General features: G+C 40.9%; 1 long non-coding RNA gene across 1 annotated transcript in view; it reads right to left on the bottom strand.

Annotated features, from left to right (window-relative positions):
• LOC129463860 (uncharacterized) overlaps positions 1-20,174 on the bottom strand; it is a 28,785-nt gene extending 8,611 nt beyond the window's left edge. The window contains exon 1 of the long non-coding RNA XR_008651314.1: positions 20,111-20,174. This is a non-coding gene — a long non-coding RNA (uncharacterized lncRNA). The remainder of the gene's footprint in view (positions 1-20,110) is intronic.
• Between the last annotated feature and the right edge of the window lie 345 nt (positions 20,175-20,519).

Here is a 20,519-nt window from a genome sequence, read left to right as displayed (position 1 = left end):
ACTTCTGAGCCTATTTTCTACTCTACCTTGGGCCAGTGCTACAACCTCTTTATGCCTCAGTCCCCTCACATGCGAAATTAGATGACAGTAGCTCCTACCTCATTGGGTTGTAAGAAATAGATGATAAGGGAAAAGGCTAAGAAGTAGGCTAGCTGTATTAGTCCATTCTTGCATTGCTGTAATGAAATACCTGAGACTGGGTAATATAAAAAGGAAATAGATTTAATTGGCTCACCATTCTGCAGGCTATAAAGGAAGCATAAAAGGAAGTATAGCAGCTTCTGTTTCTATGGAGGCCTCAGGAAGCTTCCAATCATGGTAGAAGGCAAAGTGAGGGCAAGCTTCTTACATGGTGGAAGCAGGAGCAAGGTGGGGCAGGGGGTGCTACACAATTTTAAACCACCAAATCTCATGGGAACTTACTGTCACAAGGACAGTACTGAGGAGATGGTGCCAAACCAGTGGCAAGAAACCATACCTATGACCCAATCACCTCCCACCAGGCCCCATCTCCAACACTGAAGATTACAATTTGACATGAGATTTGGGTGGGGACACAGATTCAAACCATATCACTAGCTCATACTGAGCTCAAAAAATAGCTTTGCTATAAAAAAAGAAAATTATTATATAACAATACATAAACAGGGAAAACATCTTTTGAAATTCTGGCAAAATAATTCATTTTTCAGACATACAAAAGCTGAAAAATTTATCACCAGTAAGAAAGGAGTGTTAAAGAAGTCCTCCAGGACACAAACAAATGGAAGAATATTCCATGCTCATGGATAGGAAGAATCAATATTGTGAAAATGGCCATACTGCCCAAGGTAATTTATAGATTCAATGCCATCCCTATCAAGCTACCAATGACTTTCTTCACAGAATTGGAAAAAACTACTTTAAAGTTCATATGGAACCAAAAAAGAGCCTGCATTGCCAAGTCAATCCTAAGCCAAAAGAACAAAGCTGGAGGCATCATGCTACTTGACTTCAAACTATACTACAAGGCTACAGTAACCAAATCAGCATGGTACTGGTACCGAAACGGAGATATAGACCAGTGGAACAGAACAGAGCCCTCAGAAATAATACCACACATCTACAACCATCTGATCTTTAACAAACCTGGCAAAAACAAGAAATAGGGAAAGGATTACCTATTTAACAAATGGTGCTGGGAAAACTGGCTAGCCATATGTAGAAAGCTGAAACTGGATCCCTTCCTTATGCCTTATACAAAAATTAATTCCAGATGGATTAAAGACTTAAATGTTAGACCTAAAACCATTAAAACCCTAGAAGAAAACCTAGGCAGTACCATTCAGGACATAGGCATGAGCAAGGACTTCATGTCTAAAACACCAAAAGCAATGGCAACAAAAGCCAAAATTGACAAATGGGATCTAATTAAACTAAAGAGCTTCTGCACAGCAAAAGAAACTACCATCAGAGTGAACAGGTAACCTACACAATGGGAGAAAATTTTTGCAATCTACTCATCTGACAAAGGGCTAATATCCAGAATCTACAATGAACTCAAACAAATTTACAAGAAAAAAACAAACAACCCCATCAAAAAGTGGGTGAAGGATATGAACAGACACTTCTCAAAAGAAGACATTTATGCAGCCAAAAGACACATGAAAAAATGCTCATCATCACTGGCCATCAGAGAAATGCAAATCAAAACCACAATGAGATACCATCTCACACCAGTTAGAATGGCCATCATTAAAAAGTCAGGAAACAACAGGTGCTGGAGAGGATATGGAGAAATAGGAACACTTTTACACTGTTGGTGGGACTGTAAACTAGTTCAACCATTGTGGAAGTCAGTGTGGCGATTCCTAAGGGATCTAGAACTAGAAATACCATTTGACCCAGCCATCCCATTACTGGGTATATACCCAAAGGATTATAAATCATGCTGCTACAAAGACACATGCACACGTATGTTTATTGCGGCACTACTCATAATAGCAAAGACTTGGAACCAACCCAAATGTCCAACAATGATAGACTGGATTAGGAAAATGTGGCACATATATACTATGGAATACTATGCAGCCATAAAATATGATGAGATCATGTCCTTTGTAGGGACATGGATGAAGCTGGAAACCATCATTCTCAGCAAACTATCACAAGGACAAAAAACCAAACACTGCATGTTCTCACTCATAGGTGGGAATTGAACAATGAGAACACTTGGACACAGGAAGGGGAACATCACACACTGGGGACTGTTGTGGGGTGGGGGGAGGGGGGAGGGATAGCATTAGGAGATATACCTAATGTAAGTGACGAGTTAATGGGTGCAGCACACCAATATGGCACATGCATACATGTGTAACAAACCTGCATGTTGTGCACATGTACCCTAGAACTTAAAAAAATACATATATATATAAAAAGAAAAAGCCACACCCACAAAAAAAGTCCTCCAGGCAGAAGATAACTGATCAAAAGAGGAAAATATAGATATAAAAAGAAAAGAGAATATCAGTTATGTAACTTTTAATTATTTAATATCTTTTGAAGATCATTGTTTATACCTATCAGATAATAGGTATAAAAGAGGATCCAATCGTATGCTACCATTCAAGACTATATACGTGTGTGTGTGTATATACATTCATGTGTCACTTAACATGGATACTTTCTAAGAAATGCATCACTAGGCAATTTCATCACTGTATGAGTACCACAGGGTATACTTACACAAACCTAGATGATGGTATAGTGTATTACACACCTAGGCTGTATGGTGTAGCCTATTGCTTCAAGGCTACAAACCTGTACAGAGTGTTACTGTACTGAATACTACAGGCCGGGATCTCCAACCCCCATGCCATGGACTGGTACTGGGCTGTAGTCTATTAGGAACCAGGCCACACAGCAGGAGGAGGCATTAGATTCTCATAGGAGTGTGAACCCTATTGTGAACTGCGCATGTGAGGGACCTAAGTTGTGTGCTCCCTATGAGAATCTAAAGCCTGATGACCTGAGGTGGAGCTGAGACACTGATGCTAGCACTGGGGAGCAGCTGCAAACGTAGATTAATATTAGCAGAGAGGTTTGACTGCACAGAGACATAGTCAATCAATTGCTTGCAGACTCATATCAAAACCCTATCAGTGAGTGGCAAGTGACAATTAAGCTGCATCTGGTGGGAGGCTTTAAGTCAGAATCTGACATTTATTTTAGTCCGTGCGTGGCCTGACCATTATTTTATTTACCACTTTCATCCATGCCTCTTTCTCCCACCATACACTTGTCTCAGTCACAGTTTTGGTACGCCCACAAGCTAATCCTAGCCAAAATGAGCAATAAACAAATGTCACTGTAGAGCTTCTTTGAAAGGGGGAATAAACTCAAATGATGAGACAGCAGAAGACTCTAAGGCTGCCAACAAAAAGAAAGTTGCATTTTAAAGAAAATACCAAGACTTCTACTTAAATTACAGGTTCATCACAAGAGATGATTTACATTCTCCAAGCCCACTTTGTATTATATGTGGCTACCGGCTACTCAACGAAGCCATGAAACCTTCAAAACTGCTTCACCACATGGAGACAAAGCAACCTGCATTAAAAGACAAGTGTTTGGAGCTTTTCAAAAGAAAACACGTAGCCACAAAGAACAGAAGTAATTGTCGAAGGCACCACTTCATCAAATGTGTCTGCACTCATAGCATCATTCTCGTGGCTAACCACATTGCTAAAGCTAAGAAGTCCTTCGCTATTGGTGAAGAGTTGATCTTGCCTGCTACTTAGGACATTTGTCATGAAATTTTAGGAGAGGCTACAGTTCAAAAGGTGGCACCATAACTAGATGAATTGATGAAATACCAAAGGATATTGAGGCACAATTGTTAGAGAGGATTAGTGAGTCACTATGGTATGCAATCCAGGTTGGTAAGTCTACCAATGTTAAAAATGATGCAAAAATGCTTGTTTTTGTGCAATATATTTTTCAGTAGGATATGCATGAGGATAAGTTATGTGCACTTGTGTTGTTAACCAGCACCACAGCTACAGAACTATTCAAATCTTTGAATGATTACATATCAGGAAAACTGAATTGGTCATTTTGTGTTGGTACATGCATGGGCAGCTTTCTGTTCACTACTCAGGTCAAAGAGATCCCTTCTGAGCGTGAGTCTGTGCACTGTGTCATCCGTGGAGAAATGCTGGCTAGCCAAAAAATGTGACCTGAACTTAACGTTTTGCAGGATGTGATTAAAATTATCAATCACATTAAAGTATACGCCTTTGTCTGGGTGTGGTGGCTCATGCCTGTAATCCCAGCACTTTGGGAGGCCAAGCACGCAGATCACTTGAAGTCAGGAGTTCAAGACCAGCCTGGTCTACATGGTGAAACCCCATCTCTATTAAGAATACAAAAATTAGCCAGACATGGTGGCAGATGCCTGTAATCCCAGCTACTCAGGAGGCTGAGGCAGGAGAATCGCTTGAACCCAGCAGGCAGAGGTTGCAGTGAGCCAACATAGTGTCACTGCCCTCCAGCCTGGGTGACACAGCGAAACTCTATCTAAAAAAAATTAAAATAAAAAAAAAGGTACATGGCTTTAACTCACATCTGTTCACACAGCTTTGTGAAGAGATGGGCACAGAGCACACACGTCTTCTCTCATATACAGAAGTGAGATGGCTTTCTAAGGGTAGATCACCAGCCAGAGTTTTTGAGTTACCACAGGTGCTCCAGACACTTCTTTCAGAAACAGTCACCACTGGCAGTAGATTTCAGTGACACAGAATGGGCCACAAAGCTTGCTTACTTGTGTGATATATTCGACCTTCTCAATGAACTCAATCTGTTGCTTCAGGGGAGAACAACAGCTCTGTTCAAGTCAGCAGATAAAGTGGATGCATTCAAAGCCAAACTGGAATCATGGGAGTGACGAGTAAATTTGGGGAGTTTTGACATGTTTCAATCATTAGCAGAGATTTTGAAAGAGACTCAGCCAGGGCCTTCTATCTCCCAGCTGATGCATGATCACCTAGCTCATCTTTCAAAAGAGTTTGAGCATTACTTCCCAACCACAAGACCTCCAAACTGGGAAGGAATGGATCCATGACCCATTGGTGAATAAGCCAGGTGAACTGACTTTGTCTTTGCTAGAAGACAATCAACTGCTTGAGATCATAAATGACAGCTGTCCTAAAGGTATGTTTGAGACAACTTCAAATCTCCATACGTTCTCGATTAAAGTCAAGGCAGAATATCCCGAGACTGCCACAAAAGCACTGAAAAGCCTGCTTCCATTTCCAACATCCTATCTTTGTGAAGCAAAGTGTTCTGCAGTGACAGCAACCGAAACAAGATTATGAAGTAGACTGCACATAAGCAACACACTTCAGGTGTCACTGTCTCCATCACTCCCAGATGGGACAGCCTAGTTGCAGGTAAACAAGCTCGGGGCTTCCAACGGTTCTATATTATGATGAGTTGTATAATTATTTCATCATATATTATAATATAATAATAAAGAAATAAAGTACAATATATAATAGTATAATAATAAAGAATAATAAAGAAATAAATGTAATGTGCTTGAATCATCCCAAAAACATTCCCACCCCCGCCCCGGTCCATGGAAAAATTGTCTTCCATGAAACCAGTCCCTGGTGCCAAAAAGGATGGGGACCACTGCTATAGGCAATTGTAACACAATGATAAATACTTGCATATCTAAACATAGGAAAGGTAATACATTGCGCCGCGATGGCTACGACATAGGAATTTTTCAGCTCCATTATAACTTTATGGGGTCACCATCGTGTATGCAGTGCATTGTTAACCAAAACGTCATTATGTGTTATATGACTGTGTATATAATCTTGACTTTTATTTGTACCAATATATACAATGGGAAAAGTTGTACCATGCAAATGCCAGTTAGAAAAAATACTATTGTAATGGTATTAATAACATAATACAAAGTATATTTTAGAGCAAAGAATATTACCAAAGATGAAGTTTCATAGAGATAAAATAGTCAAGGCATGAAGAGGACATAAAAATTATAATTATTTGAAATAAAAGCATAGCAAGGAGGTCTTAAGACCCTAATCTGCCCTTTAGTAAAAGGGTTATACTAGGTTTGTGGAAAATTCACCTCATGTTCACATTGGTTAGGATTAGATGGAATGACCTACAAGGCTTCATTTAAACAAATTAGGGTTAGCATTAACAAACTAACACAAGGGTAAAATTTGGCTTTAAATAGGATTTTCATGTCATAATAAAGGCTAATAAAAGGTTTTTGCCTTTTGAGTCATTTTGGCAAAATAATTTATGGTGCATGAGATTGCCAAAATGATGTCCAATCTTCAAGTTACATTTTGGTGAATAATACTAATATATGTTCAAAATTGTATGAGATTTCTAAAATTCTAGTGTCTAAGTATATGCTATCATCATAATTAAGGGTAAAGTTACTGTAAACCACAGAGATAAACAGACCTCTCTGTCAGTCATGTTTTTAACTGTAACTATCCTGGAAATGTTGCTATTTGCAGACAATTGTTGTCTTTCTTTATTCCTTCTCAAAAGATGGTTTATAATCAAGCTATACTAAAGACTTTAACAGGTGTTCTCAAATACAGGTTGTTAATAGCTTTGAAGATTGTAACATTGGAATAGAGAGAGAATGTATGAGACTCATAAAGAACTAACATGTTCAAAAATACCAAGCAAAACAAGAGTTAACTAAATGGACTACACTCAGAAAGTTAAAGCAAACTTTTTAACTTTTGCTTGGAATATTGCTAATCCTTGTTTTGTTTTTCAGAGTAAAGAAAAATTAGTTTAAACTCTTTATTGTGGCCTTTAATAATTGAGTAAGGTATATTACTATGAACAAAATTTGGAGCATGTTTTTTTAACTATCTGGGAATACTCTTAACTTATGGCAATATAATTGTTTACATCAGTGCAATAAGAATCCATTTTTCTTTGTCAACAGATCACAACTGTTACCAAGGCTTTGATTGAAAGGGTGTGTTTCCCTTTAAGGAATCAAGTTTGACATGCAGAGCCAATAAAAGCTCCTTGGGGACAGCTGGCCTTATACCTTGTCTACACAGTCCCTGCACAGGGTTCCTAACCTGTGGTCAGTAAAGAATGCCATTTTCTAACAGGTCTGCAAGCTCCGAGTTTATCACCCAACTTGCAGGTATTAGATGATACAAACCCATGGCTGGGCTCAGCTTTAAAAGTCTTATTTGAAATTCCTTGTGGAACAGAGTTTCATCAAAGCCAATCCAAAAGGCCTATGTAAAAATAACCATTCTTGCTGCACTTTATGCAAATAATCAGGCCAGGTATAAGACTAAAGTTTACTCATAATTAGTTTTTACCAAAAATGAGGACTGGAGAGAAAAATTTTGCTGCAAAGCTTATCATACATTTGTCATTACACCCTAGTCTCTTTAATTATTTTTAAGCTTTTTGCCTACATTTTAGACTAACCCTGCTTATTCCTGTGAATCAAGTGGTGATCAGCTTGGGGAAAAAAAAAGGGATGGGTAACGTAAAAATGTGAATCAATATGCTGGTTCTGGCAACTATCCTGCAAATTCTGCCAGGTAATGAAAGTGAGCAAGGTGCCCATAACCCAGGGGTTTGTTTGTTTTGGGAAAATAAAACCAAGAAACTTCATAGACCCCCAGTGGGGAATTCTATATCTTGGCAAGTAAAATTTTAGATGGAAATTATCTACCACCCCACACTTGTGGGAATTGCTGTGCTCGCTCTACTATTTGCAATAGGGTTATACACGGTAACACCTTCTAACTGAAATATTGGACACAGAGTTTCCATTGCAGTACTATCTCGCTTAATTATTAGCCTTATAGCAGGGATAATAGTTGACAAAAGCATGAAAGTTTTACTATGACTGAGTCTGCTAGGACTTTTTATTAAGTTTAGTGATGCACTTTTAAAGAAACATGCTGCTTTCAGATTAACACCTCCAGTCAAGTAGAGGTACTTAAAGATCAAATAAAAATTATTGCCAGGCACGATGGCTCACGCCTGTAATCCCAGCACTTTGGGAGGCCCAGGCGGGCGGATCACGAGGTCAGGAGATCAAGACCATCCTGGCTAACACGGTGAGACCCTGCCTCTACTAAAAATACAAAAAAAAAAAAAAAATAGCCAGGTGTGGTGGTGGGCACCTGTCGTCCCAGCTACTCGGGAGGCTGAGGCAGGAGAATGGGGTGAACCTGGAAGGAAGAGGTTGCAGTGAGCCGAGATCACGCCATTGCACTCCAGCCTGGGCGACAGAGAAAGACTCCATCTAAAAAAAAAAAAAAAAAAAAAAATACCAAAAAACTACTGACAGGTGGCCGGGCGCAGTGACTCACACCTGTAATCTCAGCACTTTGGGAGGCCAAGGCAGGTGGATCACGAGGTCAGGAGATCAACACCATCCTGGCTAACGCAGTGAAACCCCGTCTCTACTAAAAATACAAAAAATCAGCCAGGAGTGGTGGTGGGCACCTGCGGTCCCAGCTACTCGGGAGGCTGAGGCAGGAGAATGACGTGAACCCAGGAGGCGGAGATTACAGTGAGCCGAGACTGTGCCACTGCACTCCAGCCTAGACATCGGAGTGAGACTCAGTCTCAAAAAAAAAAAAAAAATTATTGACAGGCTCAGGGAAAATGCTGGCTTCAGCCCTGAATGGCTACAATCCCTCTTTAATGAATTCGTCTTCTTTATGAAATTGGTTGGCCCCTTTATTAAGCCCTCCCTTGCTTATGTGTCTTGTATTAACATTTGGACCCCCTATATTCAAAACTATAACTCAAATTGTTTCTTCTCGCCTAGAAGCAATCAAATTCCAACTAGTGCTGTAAACTGAACACCCATGGACACACCATTCTTCTGAGACCCTTAGATGGACCCCAGGAGGAGCCCTAGCTGTTGTTTCCCGCTCAACACCCCTTTTCAGCAGGAAGTAGCCAGAAAGAGTCGTCGCCCAAAATCCCCTAGCAGCAGTTGGTGTGGCATCTCCACAAGGGGAAATGTTGTAAGAGTTAATAAGAAATTATTTTAGGCAGATAGAGAGGAAAAGGAGTCCTTGGGAAGTTTTCATCTTTTAAAGCATCTCCAGAAAAGTTTCTTGCAAAGCTCTGGCCCTTAGAGCCAGGCCGGCAACCTTTGATATGCAAATGCAAGCCATTAGAAAATGAGTCCATCCAACATGGCGATTCTGCTGGGCCTTCTTGCCCTTTCCCCACATGTTCCTGGCAACATGGCTGTCCCCACGTATCCCCACGTGTGTAGAACATCGATGGCACCGTGCTTTTGCATATTAAAAGGCTAGGGTGGGAGGGCCAGGTTTTTTGCAGGCTACGTGAATGACATACTTGGACAAACCAATTCCCTGAGCCCTATCCAAATCAGACATCACCTCTTCCAGCCTCTGCATATATACCTGGCTGGTGTTCACCGCACTTGAGGACCTCCTCTTACGGCTTTGGAGCACCCCTCCGCCGTCTCTGTACAGGGGAGCTTCTTCCTTGTGTCTTCTCCCTTCCTTCTTGCCTATTAAACTCTCCACTCCTTAAAACAAACAAACAAAAGTCATAATTATTTGTATACCTAGAAATAGAGTTTCAAACTGCATGAAACAGAACTTAACGGAATTGCAAAGAGAGGCAATTCTCAACGTACTGCCTTTGGAGTAGCCCTGCTCTGCAGGAATAGGAAAAAAAAGAGGCCAGGCATGGTGGCTTATGCTGGTAATCCCAGCACTTTGGGACACCAAGGCGGGTGGACCACCTGAGGTCGGGAGTTTGAGACCAGCCAGACCAACGTGGAGAAATCTCATCTCTACTAAAAATACAAAATTAGCCAGGCATGGTGGCGCATGCCTGTAATCCCAGCTACTTGGAAGGCTGAGGCAGGAGAATCACTTGAACCTGGGAGGTGGAGGTTGCGGTGAGCCGAGATCATGCCATTGCACTCCAGGCTGGGCAACAAGGGCGGAACTCCATTTCAAAAAAAAAGAATTGCAAAGAGAAACAGACAAATCCAAAATTACAGTCAGAGATAGCCACACCCCTTTATTAAAATTGGTATAACGTGCAGATAAAAATTCTAAATAGAATTTCAGCAAAAAGAATTCAATAATATATTAAAAGAAAAATACAATGGGGCCATGTAGGAGTTTGATCATGGCAAAGAATTGAGGCACGTAATTGACTGACCAGCCTGAGACATCCATGGACACCCATGGCAGAAAAAGGAATTACATGGTGTGTGAAAATATTTCTACCATTTTAATTTTAGAACATTAGAAATAGACTTTTAAAATTGAAAGTAGCTTAATCACTAAAAACTATTAGTTTTCTCATAAACTGCATAAATGAATCTGGATCCTTTACCATCCAAAATGTGGACACATTGTTTCATTTCACAAGGTGGCTTATTTTCAAAGCCTCTGACAATCAGCTATAAAAAGAATGGTATTGAATAGGGGCAAAAAGGCTCCTATTAATCACTGCTCTGTGAGCGTCTCTTGAATATGGTCTCCAATCATAGTGTTTCCTGGACAGACTTCCTTTATAGTAGCTGCCCAGCAATCCATTAAAATGACAAGTGAAGGCCCACACGGCGGGCTGAGTGCACTTAATGCAATACTGACAGGAGAGATGACAAAAAAGTTTCCACCAGGCAGTTGCAAAGATGCCACTACACCTGGGAACAGAGGGAACTTTCAAGTTAAGAGTGCAGAGTAATCTCTCACACTCCAGGGATTGGAAATGGATCTGTGAAGCAATGGCACCAAATGAATCAAAGGGATTTTAAATTGGTATTAGAAACCTAAGAATACAAAGTTTGTGAGAGGATTTGCTACAATAATGCTCTAATGATTACCTCCTCTCGATGGGTTAACATTTAACTATCATCTTTATGAAGCTCTTTGGACATCATTCAGTAGATGACACTATCCACCCTTGTCTCTTTAATTATAATCAAAATTAGATTTAAAAAAATTTTAACTTTTATTTTAGAGACAGGGGTGTACCTGTGCAAGTTTGTCACATGGGTACCTGTGCACCCAGGTAGTGGGCATAGTTGCCAACAGGTAGTTTTTCAACCCACACCTCTCTTCCTCCCTCCTTCTGTCTAGTAGTCCACAGTGTCTATTATTCGCATAAAACTAGATTATTTATACTAACTTACAGTTCAGATGATAGACAAAGAACTGTGGGTTACTTTCTTGGGATTTTTTTTTTTTTTGGAGCCAAGTTTGAAAAAGATAAATGTGGAAACTTTGCTTTTTTAGCAGCCTTTTAAGGGACTCCATTCTAGTTAGTGTGAACAACAGTAAGGTGGATTGAGAGGTAAATACTGCATGCTTTGTATCTGTTTCAGAAACAATTTAAAAATACATAAAATGAAAATAAAAGTAGGAAGCAACAGTTCCGTGTATTTTTAAATTTTTTATTTTGAAATGTTGTTAGTCACTTGTCCAATTTCTTCCCCTTCCCCTACTGTAGCCAGGTGTTGATTTACTGTCTTAGTAGACATTTCTTGAGTTGGTTCCAAATCTCTGAATTATTTTTTTGTGGCTTGGCTTTTAATTTGTTTTTATTTAAAACAGACTTGGATCTATTTTGAGACTCGATTATGAAACTCTAATTTGTAGAATAAAATTTTCAAACTATTGTTAAATAATCCTTTTACTAAAAGAGCTTTTCCAAAGACAAAATGGTGCTTCTATCTGCCTCAGCTGTATGGAGTTCCAGTTTAAATTGATATAAGAAAGTATTTATTTGCATTTTTTTCAAGGGCACTATGTTGTTTACGTCTATGGAAAAATAAAAACAATTAAAAAATCACTTCAATAGTCAAGCAAAATTGACAAGCACAATATTGTTATAAATTCTTGATATTACAACTTGAATCATACTTATATCAAATATACTACTCAGAGTCAATTTTCTATGGGTTGAATAGTAATATTTTATGTGGAACAATGTAATATATGATTGGAATCATCTGTTTCCTGAAAGTTTGGTAAAACTTCTCTGTGAAACCATATAGGTCACACACACACACACACACACACACACACAAGAAGTTCATGTAAAAACTGGCAAAGACTGAACAAGGTCTGTCATCTAGTTAATGGCTTTGTACCAGTGTGAATTTCCTGGGTATTTTTTGTGGGGGGTGGTTTGGGGTTTGTTTTGTTTGTTTGTTTGTTTGTGACGGAGTTTCGCTGTTGTTGCCCAGCCAGGCTGGAGTGCAATGGCGCGATCTGGGCTCACTGCAACCTCCACCTCCCGGGTTCAAGTGATTCTCCTCCCTCAGCCTCCTGAGTAGGGAGGGATCACAGGCGCACAACACCACACCTGGCTAATTTTGTATTTTTAGTAGAGATGGGGTTTCACCATGTTGGTCAGGCTAGTTTTGGACTCCTGACCTCAGGTGATCCACCCGCCTCAACCTCCCAAAGTGCTGGGATTACAGGCATGAGCCACCGCACCCAGCCAGAATTTCCTGGTTTTGATATCATGCTACAGTTATGTAAGATGTCACCCTGAGGGAAAGATACGTGTGATGAGTTCACAGATTTCTATGTGCTCTAAAATTATTGTGACTCTAAAATTAAGAACTTCTGTTAAACAAAAGCTGTCATAAAGTGAAAAGACAAGTGAGAAAAGCAAGAAAATATCTACAACAAATTTAACTGATGAGTGGTCATTATGGGGAATTCTTTACAAAAATCTTAAAACCTTGTACAAATGAATAAAAAAGATAAGCCAATGAGGGAGGCAAATGGGAAAAAGATTTAAACAAGTATTTATTTCAAACTGAAGAGAAAACACTAATGGACCTTGGATACTTGACCTCATTAGAAATCAGGTAAATGCAACTTAAAATCAGGTAAATGCAACTTAAAATCAGGTAACTACAACTTCAAATCATTCTGAAATATGGTTTAACCCCAGGGAATAATGGAATCCAGTAGGACCTCAAACAATTTCAATGGCATCAGTACTCTTCTAGTTGCCTTTGTACCTTTGTGCATTTTTCTTCATGACTTGCATATATTAGTTTGTATATGTCAAATATTGTATAATGCAAAGAGAAAAGAGAAGCTTTCTCTTTGGCTTCTACAAATCTCCTTTTCTGTGGAGCATGTGTGTCTGAATAGCAAGCATTTGTTCCTGTCAAGACAGATCAGAGCCATGCCTTGGCTGACACTAGAGGCTCAGGTCTCAACCACATTCCAGGTGGCCCCACTGAGCAAGCCACCCCTCTCCACCTTCATTTGTCCGTGTGGTGAAGAAACGTCCTGTTTGTTAACCGCCTCCCACACACCCGTCATGGTGTGGGTCATAATGCTGTCTCTCTCATAGTTTCCTCTTCCTCTACCCCACAGATCCAATGCTAGCATTTCAGTTCCTAATTTTCTCTTTGGGATGCCAGCCCCTTCCTATACTTCCTTGGCAGTTCCTATTCCCAAGTTTACCACCTTTGAGCTACCAAGCAACTGCCAGCTCCATCTCTATTCCCTTTCCTAAATTCTTGTCCCCAACTCTGAGACCTTTCTTCACACCTGAAACAGAATTCTCTTTTGGAACTATCTGCCCCTTTCCCTTTGTTTCTTTTCTTTTACTAAGTCTTCTTCTTCCTCTTACTTTTCTCCATGAAACCCTTCCTGACTAACCTAGAAGAAAATTTAGATTCTCTTTACCTTAATTTTTCAACCATCCCAAGGATATATTAAAAATACTAGTTGTGGCTGGGTGCAGTGGCTCATGCCTGTAATCCCAGCACTTTGGGAGGCCAAGGCGGGCGAATCACGAGGTCAGGAGTTTGAGACCAGCCTGGCCAACATGGCAAAACCCCATCTCTACTAAAAATACAAAATTAGCCAGGCATGGTAGTGGATGCCTGTAGTCCCAGCTACTCTACTTGGGAGGCTGAGGCAGGAGAATTGCTTGAACTCGGGAGGTGGAGGTTGCAGTGAGCTGAGATTGCGCCACTGCACTCCAGCCTGGGTGACACAGCGAGGCTCAGTCTCAAAAAAAAACAAAACAAAACAAACAAAACAAACTTGTTTTCAGGCCAGGAGCAGTGGCTCATGCCTGTAATCCCAGCACTTTGGGAGGCCAAGGGGGGGCGGATCACTAGAGGTCAGGATTTCAAGACCAGTCTGGCCAACATGGTGAAACCCCATCTCTACTAAAAAAAAAAAAAAAAAATAGCAGGGCATGATGGCAAGTGCCTGTAATCCCAGCTACTGGGGAGGCTGAGGCAGAAGAATCGCTTGAACCCTGGAGGTGCAGGTTGCAGTGAGCCAGATCGTGCCACTGCACTCCATCCTGGGTGACAGAGTGAGACTCCACCCCAAAAACAAAAAACAAAAAAATCTAGCTGTCAATTTAAAAAAAATAGGAGATACAGTCTGCAAATATTGTCATGCCACTCTGCAGAAGGGACGGCAGATTTTAAATTGAGTATCTGCTCCCTAAATCTTGGACAGGTAGCTGCTGGCCTCCAACCTGGCCGCTTCATGATAACCACCTGCCTCTGGTTCAATAGCAATAGCACCAAGACCCACATGAGAGGAAGGGAGTCCCCTTCCACTGAAGCGGGGGGCAGGGGGGGTCCATCAATAATGATACATTCCAGTGGGTCCTTCCCCTCATCTACATCTTGTTGTCTTCACTGCCTCACCCAGAGCACCCTTCTTTCTCCAACCCTCTCTTGCCTCACCTCTCTCTAGCTTTTTGGTTTAGCAGTGTGTGGTGTCTGGTTCATCTACTTGTCTAGCTTCAGCTGGCCTTACCTCAATGTGTGACTTATTGCCTCCCTTCTAGCAAGATTTCTGTTGATGATTGTTTCAGAGGGTGGCCTCCCCATCCAACCACTGGGACTCCCTCTTCTTCCCTCTCCGTATCTCTCCCACAGGCTGGCTTGACAGCCTGGGACCTGGCCCAGGGTAGGCAGGCCAACAGCTATTGTACATGCACCGAGAATGTCTCTTTTTCTGACATCTTACTCTTTTATGATCTAAAGATACCAAGTGGGCTCTTTGGGAACCTCGTGAGACATTTCCCGAGTCTGAGCTGAGACCCAATTCTTCTCCAGTCAGAACACAGTCCCCATTGTCTGAAGTAAGAACTGGCGGCTGCTACTTCCTACATTCCTAACTGTGGGCCAGCTTCCCAATACCATAATCATCATCACCACAACAACTACTGCTGGCTTGTAGGGACACACTATGTGTTTGACACTACTTTTAAAGCACCTTGCAAATATCGTCTTTTAAGTTTACACAACCCAATGAGAAGATACTAACATTATCTCTAGATGAGAAAACTGAGGTTAAAAGAGGTTGTTCTGCTAGTAATTGCTAAGGCATGGATTCCAGTCCTGACAAACTACCAGATGCCCCCAAATCCTGAACTAAATAAACAAATACAAAGAGAAAAGAAAACTGAATCATGCCTGATTTACCAGAAAATTCTCAGTGTGTACAAAGCACACAAGGAAAGCCAGGTGTCCCTGAGTGGATGCCATCAAATTCTAGTCTCTACCAGTCAAAGATATTGGTCACAGTTTATGTGTCCTAGGAAACAGTCTTTATTTTTATTGAGAGATGTCAGAGAAATATGCATTTTTTAAAAATTTATTTAAATTAAAAAGATATTCTTGGCTCCTATTATGCTAACAATTTTTGGGGACCATATATATATATACACACACAGACATAAACCATAAAGGACAGTCATCATAATCACTCCCTTGTATGGCTCTCCCTCTGTATGGCTTCATCAGACTCACTAATGTAGCTAGAGGAAAACACAGTCACATTGATTGTCTTACTTTAAATTCATGATCTTGAAAGTCTAGTGGGCCCTGATGGCTGCCCAACAATAGTATTATACTTTCTTAGTTCATGCACTCTCCTATTCTTCTAGACAATATAGTCTATTTTTATTATTCACAGTAGCTATGTCCCATAAAGTTGTCAGGAATGCTGAATTAACAAACACTAAACCATCGCTCTTAGGTGAAATACAGAGTCAGGTCTCTGCAAGCTTCTGGCCATAACATTTTCATCAACCAATAAGCATAATCTTATTTTATGTATGTTTCTGTTTAAGGACACCTTATTTAATATATGTTATTGATTCATTAACATTTAATTCACAGACAAAAGCACTAAAACGCACTTCTGAATGGAGCTTCTCTAGGATACGTATTTTCTGCATAAGGCAAGCCTTTCTTGCACCCAGGAATCCTGGGCAGCACTTGAGCACTACACTTGGACAGGGGACATTTTAAACAGCAAAGTCACCAATAAAAAGCACAAAAAAATGCTAAAAACATGGCACTAAAGAGACCACAAAGATGACGCTTATAGTATAAGAGCTGAAACGGGAAGGCAGACTGTGGCCTTGTTCAACCTCAGCTGGGAACATGCACCTGGGATGACTGGAGATTTTTTGCAGTCCTGAGCATGCGCATGTGTGCAAATGACCAGAAAAGCACTGCAAGTACTAATTTGGGGAATGAAAATTAACTTTAGCAAGTAGGTGAATTACATTAAAAAGATATTCTTGGCTCCTATTATGCTAACAATTTTTGGGGACCATATATATATATATATATATATATATATATATATATATACACACACAGACATAAACCATAAAGGACAGTCATCATAATCACTCCCTTGTATGGCTCTCCCTCTGTATGGCTTCATCAGACTCACTAATGTAGCTGGAGGAAAACACAGTCACATTGATTGTCTTACTTTAAATTCATGATCTTGAAAGTCTAGTGGGCCCTGATGGCTATATAGAATCTACAAATACTGAGAATTGACTGTATTTTACGTCTTCTCTTCTCACCCCAAACCTTCCGTATCTTCTCCTGTACTGTCAAACTCATGACCTTGTTTCCTCTTTCACTAAGAAAGTTAAAGCAATCAGAATAGAACTGCTGACTCCTACCATCACCCTATCAGCCTTCTAGCATCTTCTCCCACATATGCTACCTGCCTGCTCATTACCTGAGATGAATTCTCCTTATTCTTGTTTAAAGTGCCCATCTGTGAATGCCTATGGTTTGGCTATTTGTCCCCTCCGAACCTCATCCTGAAATTTGGTCCCCAATATTGGACATGGGGCCTAATGGGAGGCGTTTGGGTCATGGAGTTAGAGCCCTCATAAATAAATGAATGCCTTCCCTGGGGCAGGCAGGGGTGAGTGATCTCTTGCTCTATTAGTTTCCCCAAGAGCTGATTGTTAAAAAGAGCCTGGCACCTTGCCCGTCTCTCTTGCTTCACCTCTCCAGCACGTGGTCTCTGCACTCACTGTCTCCCTTTTGCCCTCCACCATGAGTGGAAGCAGCCTAAGGCCTTTGCCAGATGCAGACACCCAGTCTTGAACTTTCAGCCATCAGAGTTGTGAGCCAAGTAAATCTCTCTTTTTTTTTTTTTTTGACAGAGTTTCGCTCTTGTTGCCCAGGCTGAAGTGCAATGGTGCGATCTCGGCTCACCACAACCTCCGCCTCCTGGGTTCAAGCAATTCTCCTGCCTCAGTCTCCCAAGTAGCTGGGATTACAGGCATGTGCCACCACACTGGGATAATTTTGTTTTTTGAGTAGAGACGGGGTTTCTCCATGTTGGTCAGGCTGGTTTCGAACTCCCGGCCTCAGGTGATCTGCCAGCCTCGGCCTCCCAAAGTGCTGGAATTACAGGCCTGAGCCACCAGGCCCAGCCCATCTCTTTTCTTTATAAACCACCCAGCCACCACTTCTGGGTCAGTATCAGATCAACTGATCACCCCTGCTTCAGTCAAATATTCTTTTATAGCAACACAAAACACTCTGAGAAATGCACTAAGGTCCCATCTCTCTCATCTACTCAATGACATTGATCCCACCATTCTGCCTTCTCTTCCAACATTAGTTTTTCTCTTGCCCAGGTCAGTTATTTCCATCAGTACAAAAATACTGTTCTCTATCCTTTCTTGACAACCTGTTTGGAAGTTACTTTACAGTACTAAGAAACACTTTAAGATTTTTTCATACATTTTGAAAAAGAGTCCTATGCCTGTCCTTAATACTAATGAAATAATAAGAAACAAGCATTAAGTAGTATCCACAAGGTTATTAATTGCAGATTTAGAAAAGCAAACAATTAAAAGCAATCTAAATAAATAATAGAGGGTTGCTTAAATACATACAATAAAATACTATGAAATCATTATAAACTGCAGATGAATATTTAGTTACGTGGAAATAGTATAAATTGAGTGGAAAATTAAGATTTATAAACTAATTATAAAGTATGGTTCTACTTTTATAGGAGTGGAAAATATGGATTTATTTTGCCTGTGTGGGTTTGCACACTGAAAAATAATCAGAAAGACACCTGGAATATATACCAACATTTAGCCCTGGTTTGCCTGACTTTATAGCCCAGGGTCTTAGTTACTCTGCAAAATTAAGTGTGGCTGCTTTCAGCTATGCTAAGAAGGAAAGCCATAGGCATGACCCTACATCTTGGCTCAGAAAGCCACACTAAAACTACACATTTCACTTATTGGCTCCTAGAAAGTAAAAAATAAGCTAGAGTTATAAAGATAGAGTTATAATATCTCTTTTTTCTTTATAGATACTCCCTATTTAATTGTGAACTTGGTAAGAAAACTAAGAGATGTGTTAAATCTAATAAAATGGCTGCGAAAATCGTCAGCTGAGTTCATCCCCTCATCAGACTCAAGTCCAGCACACTCTGTAGGATAAAAACAAACAGCCGTTTGACAGCAAAACCAACAAAGAATTAACTGTCTCCTGACCTGTGTTTAAAAACAAATAAAGAAACTCCAATTTTAAAGAGCAAGTGGAGCCCTTTCTAAGGTGGGTGAGAGGTGTGTTAATTATAGGCTGAAGAGCTCAATACCAGACGTCCATCTTGACAGCTGTTCTCATTCTGACAGAGTGTTGCCAGGGATACTCCTCGGCTAATCTCCACCAGATGTTTTGAGAGATTGTCAGCATTTCCCAGAGCTATCCCAGTTCCCCAAGACAATTAAGACCTATAATCAGATCTCAAAGGACACCTTCCTACAATATTAAACTACAGTACCTTACATAATGAGAAAATCAGAATAAACAATAGAATTTCCATTGAGTACTATTTCAGTCTTCAAAGAGCTTAAGTGAATTATGCTTTTTATCTTCACAGCACTCCTATGGCACAGGAAGAGGCGGTACTCTGTGGCCCTGTCTGACAGCTGAAGAAAGTGAGGCTCGGTGGGAGCCCGTGCCTTACTCAGCCACACTAAGATGGCAGCACAAGAACCCAGCCCTGCTGCTCCTGGTGCCCCGCCCTTGGCATCATGCCTTCCCGGGAAACATCTTCTCGGGCCTTTGAAGTATGCACCCCAGAGTAATCACACACTTGCACCCCCATCTCCTCTCTGCTTACTCCAGACCCATGTACTCACTGCACATTCACATGCTCTAGCCACCCTGAGCCACTGTCTGCCCTGCAAGCATCACCCCAGTCAAGGTCAAGGACTGGATTCTACCTCCACAGAAGGATACATATTCAGGTGACAAAGATGTTTGCTCAATAATTATCCTTTACAGCAGACAGAGAGTTTTAAGTATTCTTTAGCATTCTATCTCCAAAAAGAGGAAAAATTAAGAGAACATTCTATGATAAGGAAAATGGTTCACTTTCATCTTTTTAAAAAATTATATTCTTTCCTTGCCTATATTTGTTGGCAGGTCTTGACAGAATTTTCACCCGTTCATGACCCCAGTGTTTGCCTGGGGGTTCCTGATCTCTATCCAGTCAGCTGTCCTCTTTGCTCGTGACCTCCCCAACCTGGTCCTAGGTCACATATTCCCCCCAGGCAGAATGGGCCTCATTAGCCAAAGAACTGTGCTCTTAAACTCAAGGAACCTAGTCTCAAGGTCCACCTGGCCCAAGTATGGACACAAGGAAACAGCAAGAATTGTTTAAGTTAGATAGGACTTTATATGAAAATCGCAAAAAGGATATATTGAAAACGACCAAACACATACTTTGAAATGAAAATAATACGTAGTTTGTTATACACCTGGAAAAGGACATTGTATCCAGGCCAGAGCCGAGAAACCTTAGAAGTCATGACCTCTGACCCAGAGGTCAGCCTCCCTGCTGCAGACAAATGGCTTCTTAACTGTCACAGAACTTTGGGAAAGCTCTTAACTGCCACTGACACGGTGTCCAGCCACATCTCTTGATGAACCTGAAGGAGCAGGAACTCCACAAGGGTGTTTGAAACCAACGATATTCAGATATTTCTGCTGGACTGAGTGTCCCAGAAAGGAATCAGACTGAAGGGAAAAAGTAGAGCAGTTCCAGGAGAAAATCCTTATGAATAAAGAAGTTTATCCAAGGGCACAACAGAGCAGCAAAGCACGTCGGCCAGGCAGCAGGGGTGGGCGGCTC

This window comes from Symphalangus syndactylus, chromosome 15 (assembly GCF_028878055.3).
Source record: "Symphalangus syndactylus isolate Jambi chromosome 15, NHGRI_mSymSyn1-v2.1_pri, whole genome shotgun sequence".
Lineage (NCBI taxonomy): Eukaryota > Metazoa > Chordata > Mammalia > Primates > Hylobatidae > Symphalangus > Symphalangus syndactylus.
This window is presented reverse-complemented; position numbering and strand designations above follow the sequence as displayed.